We start from the raw sequence: 7366 nt of genomic DNA on the forward strand, positions 1-7366 counted from the left end.
GGGGGGGGGGGGGGCTGGAGAGAGGGGGGGAAACAGGTATCTTCTATTCCAGCAGAGAAGTTAGAGGAGTCAAGAGTCTGTGTGGTCCTTCAGTTCAGAATCCTTGATTAGCCCTACGGCCAGCCCACTGTTGTGTGTCGAGGTGGGGTTGAGGCGCTGCTACAGGTTAAAACACCTGACCACCATTGTAGCTTGGCAAGTCTGAATGATGCAGCAAAAGTGGACAAAATTAATAAAAAAAAGTCCCTCCAGGTTAGACAGCTTGCAGGAAGGAGTACGGTGTGCAGCTCAAAACCAAAACATCCCTTGGACAGGAATTAGGCAGGGTACCCGTGGTGGTTCAAATAACGTCACTGCTGAAAGCAAGTTGCGAGCAGAAATCCTGATCTTCCAACCTCAATACCGTTTATAACCGGTATTTAACCACCGACTTCTCTGACTGTGCTAGCGCTTCAATCAGAACACCTGTCACAGTTTAAAACAGCAGTTACATTTAAAATACAACGCTGTTGCTTCATCAACAGACGGTTAGTAAACGAACCTTGTTGTGTGCTATCTGGCAATAACCTCTCTTTAGATGAAAACAACATGTTTGTTTTGTGGACGTAACGTTAGCTAAACTGTATATTTTAAGGATGTAGCTAGCTTCCTAGCTCGCTAACAGGCTGTCTGTGTCCGGGTCCTTATTGTTAGCATAACGTTAGCTAGCGAGTAATGCCATTAGGGGCTAGCTATCGCAACAAAGAAAGTGAGTGTTATCAAGAACATCTAACGTTATAACGTTACAGCCTATGTTGAGCCCACAAAACAAAAATGTTTATAACCTGATTTTAACTAGATAGTTAGCAACCCTGTTATAGTAATTAAAGGGTAAATAGGCAGCTATCCAGAATGGTAGCTAGCAAGCTAACTACTGTTAGCTCATGAACAACAGATTTGCGTGGCTGGCAAGACAGGAGGAGCTAGCTAGTTGGCAAGACAGGAGGAGCTAGCTAGTTGGCAAGACAGGAGGAGCTAGCTAGCTGGTAATGCTAGTTAGCTAGATATTCGTGGTTAGTTGACAAGTGTCAAATCAACGACAGAGGTCAACATCCGAATTAAATAACATACCCTATGTATCAGTTTCCCAGAGCTCTCATTCATGAAGGTAATAATTGTACGAGTAATCTTGTAACCTGTAGGAAGAGGATAGTCCAGTTCTCTAACTGGTTTACGATGCTGGCTTCCTTAGTAGCGATTGCTAGCTAACTTCACCCGAGACTGGCTGCTCTGAAATCGGGCCCCTCTCTCTTGTCCGGACAACAAAGATCCGTAACTTCCCGACCTTTTCCTTGCCTTGGTTCTATCCAGAACTTGCAGCTTGCCGTATTTTCTCGTGGGTCCAAAGCACAATTTAAGATATAAGGTTTTAGTTCAAGTCCAAGCATTTGAAAATCTCAGTTTGTAAAATCATACATGTTTTCCTTCACGCTCAATCAGATTCGCGATAACACACTGTAGCTGACAGATAGGCACTGCACAGTCTGGCGCTCGAGGTTCCCGCTCCGCCCTTCTCAGCCTCTGATTGGATACACATACGTACAGAATGATGCGATTGGCTATCAGAAAAATCAATCATAAAATCTGTCAACAACACATCGAGAGTGTGGAAGTGACTGAGATAATGGACAGATTCGACTATGCTGATCGTACTGATCACTGGTCTATGACCCGTGACGTAAACGGAACAAAAGCGTTGAAGGAGGAGCGTCGTTCTCAAATGGAACGGTAATCTGCGCTGCTCCGTCGTGTTGTCAACAAGGCAGCATGGTGCATCGTCCAGAAACATACATCTCTTTCCAATAAAAATATATGTTTGAATTTTTCAAATTAGTTTTCATTGGAAAGGCAGATACAGCGTTTATATCAAAAGCAATCACTTTTTCATGCCATAACACAGAATCCTACACATTACTCCACGAACTTAATTATGTCACTTTTGTTTTGAGCCGATTTCGCCATGGGCTTTGATTGGGGTACCTGGCACACGCCTGGGAGGCAGCCCGGTTCTAAAACGAATGCAATCAACTTTCACCCGGTGCAAAACACGCATTATCGGGCGCCCCGGCCAGATTAATCGAATGCCGACAATGATAATCAGATAATAGAATGGATTAAAGCACTGGCTCAAACCAAAAATGAATAAAAAATAATGGGAAAATACTAGTAACGTCATAAATGTTGAAACAAATGACACGGAAGTAACCTTAACAAACACGTTTGTGTGGGATACTGTCAGTTGACAGAGGGTGTGAATGTGTGTCAAACCTGTTTGAAATCCATGACTCATTACCTCTCTCTTCTCCCACGGATAAATACTCGAATTAATGAATGAATTAATCACACACATAGCCGAGGTAAGTAGTGGTGCTGAGGGTGCTGCTGCAGCGTCCCCTGAAAACTGGAAAATAATATATATATACAGTGGGGGGAAAAAGTATTTGATCCCCTGCTGATTTTGTACGTTTGCCCACTGACAAAGAAATGATCAGTCTATAATTTTAATGGTAGGTTTATTTGAACAGTGAGAGACAGAATAACAACAAAAAAATCCAGAAAAACGCATGTCAAATGTTATAAAATGATTTGCATTTTAATGAGGGAAATAAGTATTTGACCCCTCTGCAAAACATGACTTAGTACTTGGTGGCAAAACCCTTGTTGGCAATCACAGAGGTCAGACGTTTCTTGTAGTTGGCCACCAGGTTTGCACACATCTCAGGAGGGATTTTGTCCCACTCCTCTTTGCAGATCTTCTCCAAGTCATTAAGGTTTCGAGGCTGACGTTTGGCAACTCGAACCTTCAGGTCCCTCCACAGATTTTCTATGGGATTAAGGTCTGGAGACTGGCTAGGCCACTCCAGGACCTTAATGTGCTTCTTCTTGAGCCACTCCTTTGTTGCCTTGGCCGTGTGTTTTGGGTCATTGTCATGCTGGAATACCCATCCACGACCCATTTTCAATGCCCTGGCCTCCCTTTAAGAGTGTGCTCCTAATCTCAGCTCGTTACCTGTATAAAAGACACCTGGGAGCCATAAATCTTTCTGATTGAGAGGGGGTCAAATACTTATTTCCCTCATTAAAATGCAAATCAATTTATAACATTTTTGACATGTGTTTTTCTGGATATTTTTGTTGTTATTCTGTCTCTCACTGTTCAAATAAACCTACCATTAAAATTATAGACTGATCCTTTCTTTGTCAGTGGGCAAACGTACAAAATCAGCAGGGGATTAAATACTTTTTCCCCCCACTGTATAGTTGTCATGTATTAGCGGACCGATATAGGTTTCCGTAACGCGGCACATATTTTTTTTATATATATTTCAGGATATTGTATATCCTTGGACATAAACAGAATTCATGTAAACATTACAATTTTAAAAACATAGCTTCTCCAAGAAAAGTAGTCTCTTGACAGGGTAAATTAAGCTGCCTACAAAGTTCTGTACTGAATTCAATATTACCACTATCTTTTTAAAACCATGTATATATTTATTACCAAAACACAATCATTATTATTTATTTTTCTATATTTAATTGTAAGTTTATTTTAACACAGGCCAGGCCCTGTTGTTACTTCATATCCCAGCGATAATGCTTTGCATTACCCTGGGAAGAAAACATTTACATCTGCTCAACTTACCCCAAGACAAACATTTTGACTATGTTAGCCCACATATCTACAAGGATGCACTTTCATGCTAGGTTTAGGACCTCATATTAAAGCTTGTAGGCTGCGTTTACACAGGAAGCTCAATTCTGATTTACCCCCACTAATTGGTCTTTTGACCTATCACATCAGATCTTTTCACATCAGATCTTTTTCAGAGCAGATCTGATTGGTCAAAATACCAATTAGAGAAAAAAATATCAGAATTGGGCTGCCTGTGTAAATGCAGCCATAGAGACCCCCCCCCCCCCCCCCCCCCCCCCCAACTGATGAATAGAGCAGTCTTAAAATGATCTACTTTGGTTTAGATACAAGCATCTTGAAACCTAACACAAATTCATTTGAATTGGTCAAAATCAGTTTTTTGGACCTAACTTGCTCACCATTTTTTTCATCTAGTTTCTTCCTTCACAGACACCATGAAATGATGACCTCTTACTAAATATTTGGTCAAATTATTAATTTAGTTTATGGTTTCCTAGAAACAAGGCTGGCACCACTTAACCCCTTTGGCTCAACTTACCCCACTCTCTCCTACTGTCAAGATTATAAATTGATATCAATGAAGTGTGTTTTTTGTCAAATTGAAAATGAAAATGTTTTGGATGGAACTAAAACATGGAATGTTTAGATCAACTGGTGCCAGGGTTCGTCACGTCATAAGGATGCTTTATATTTGTTTGATAAAAGATTTAGATCAGAACAAACTCTTCATTATGTATGGTAAATATTATATACAGAAATACAAGTGGGTAAAAGAAAAGCCAAGATTCTAAATTTTAGAAAATGTTTTTAATTTGAAAATGTTGCATCGTCTGAAAAACCGGTAAAGCAAAGCGAAACCCTAGAGGCCTGTGAAGCATTACTGTATCTATCTCTGTTTAAATGTGGATACTCGTGTGTATAAAGTTGTCTCTGTTATATATAATATATATATATATTATATTTAACATTTATTTAACTAGGCATGTCAGTTAAGAACAAATTCTTATTTACAATGACGGCCTACTGGGGAACAGTGGGTTAACTGCCTTGTTCAAGAGCAGAACGACAGATTGTCAGCTCGGGGATTCGATCCAGCAACCTTTCGGTTACTGGCCCAACGCTCTAACCACGAGGCTACCTGCCGCACCAAAATAATTTGTTATACTGTTTTATAAGATACGTTTTTAAATTGTGTTAGATTTGCTGTTAATACATATACACACAAATATATATATATATACACACACTACCAGTCAAAAGTTTTAGAACACCTACTCATTAAAGTGTTTTTCTTTATTTTTACTATTTTCTACATTGTAGAATAATAGTGAAGACATCAAAACTATGAAATAACATACAAGAAATCATGTAGTAACCAACAAAGTGTTAAATAAATCCTTCTTAATTTGTGGAATTTCTTTCCTTCTTAATGCGTTTGAGCCAATCAGTTGTGTTGTGACATGGTAGGGGTTGTATAGAGAAGATAGCCCTATTTAGTAAAAGACCAAGTCCATATTATGGCAAGAACAGCTCAAATAAGCAAAGATAAATGACAGTCCATCATTTCATTAAGACATGAAGGTCAGTCAATGTGGGAAAAAGTGCAGTCGTAAAAACCTTCAAGCGCTATGATGAAACTGGCTCTCATGAGGACAGGAAGACCCAAGGTTACCTCTGCTGCAGAGGATAAATTCATTGGAGTTACACACACCTATAAAACACACACCATGACAGAACTCCAGACACACACATACAAACACACACCATGACAGGACTCCAGACACACACCTATAAAACACACACCATGACAGGACTCCAGACACACACCTATAAAACACACACCATGACAGGACTCCAGACACACACACACACCTATAAAACACACACCATGACAGGACTCCAGACACACACACACACCTATAAAACACACACCATGACAGGACTCCAGACACACACACACCTATAAAACACACACCATGACAGGACTCCAGACACACACCTATAAAACACACACCATGACAGGACTCCAGACACACACCTATAAAACACACACCATGACAGGACTCCAGACACACACACACACCTATAAAACACACACCATGACAGGACTCCAGACACACACCTATAAAACACACACCATGACAGGACTCCAGACACACACCTATAAAACACACACCATGACAGGACTCCAGACACACACACACCTATAAAACACACACCATGACAGGACTCCAGACACACACCTATAAAACACACACCATGACAGGACTCCAGACACACACCTATAAAACACACACCATGACAGGACTCCAGACACACACCTATAAAACACACACCATGACAGGACTCCAGACACACACCTATAAAACACACACCATGACAGGACTCCAGACACACACACACACCATGACAGGACTCCAGACACACACCTATAAAACACACACCATGACAGGACTCCAGACACACACACACCTATAAAACACACACCATGACAGGACTCCAGACACACACCTATAAAACACACACCATGACAGGACTCCAGACACACACATACAAACACACACCATGACAGGACTCCAGACACACACACACACCTATAAAACACACACCATGACAGGACTCCAGACACACACATACAAACACACACCATGACAGGACTCCAGACACACACACACACCTATAAAACACACACCACGACAGGACTCCAGACACACACCTATAAAACACACACCATGACAGGACTCCAGACACACACCTATAAAACACACACCATGACAGGACTCCAGACACACACCTATAAAACACACACCATGACAGGACTCCAGACACACACCTATAAAACACACGCCATGACAGGACTCCAGATACACACCTATAAAACACACACCATGACAGGACTCCAGATACACACCTATAAAACACACACCACGACAGGACTCCAGACACACACACACACACACACACCTATAAAACACACACCATGACAGGACTCCAGACACACACATATAAAAGACACACTATGACACCATGATGTGCATGTACTCACACAACCATGAGGCAAACGCACACACAGCTATTTCACACAAACACTACTGACAGATACACAATCTATGGGAACAATATTGTATGAACCAAGCACTAGGTCGATAACTCCCATTGGAATAATCTGCTTTAGCCTGATAAAAACTCAAGATACTTTACTAATGGATTATACCAACCATCATCATCATCACGATGATGCAGATAATATATGTAAACCCTGGATTATCCATCACCAATCTGAATCTCAGTGTGTCTGTTGTGTTGTGTTTGTGTGGCCAACAGGGCTCTGGTATGATGCTTCAGGACAGGCCTCCCACAGTCCTCTAGGTTCCTGCCTTGTCATTGGAATGACCCTGTGCAGAAGCTGGTGTGTAACAGACACTCCACATACATATCCTCACACACTGACTGGAACCCTCCAGGAACTGTGGAGGGGAATCATACTTGACTATGAGGGATCCCAAAGGAATAGAAGGTGGTGTGTGGTGTGGTTGTAGTGTTGTGTGTGTGTGTAGTGTTGTTTGTGTGTGTGTCCAATCCATAGTGGTTCCTGCTGCTGCCTTCAGAGCAGACATTTATACCAACGCTGTAGCAGTGCTGGTGTAGGATAGAATTCATCCCACACCC

Source organism: Salmo trutta, chromosome 1 (genome assembly GCF_901001165.1).
Source record: "Salmo trutta chromosome 1, fSalTru1.1, whole genome shotgun sequence".
NCBI classification, from domain to species: domain Eukaryota; kingdom Metazoa; phylum Chordata; class Actinopteri; order Salmoniformes; family Salmonidae; genus Salmo; species Salmo trutta.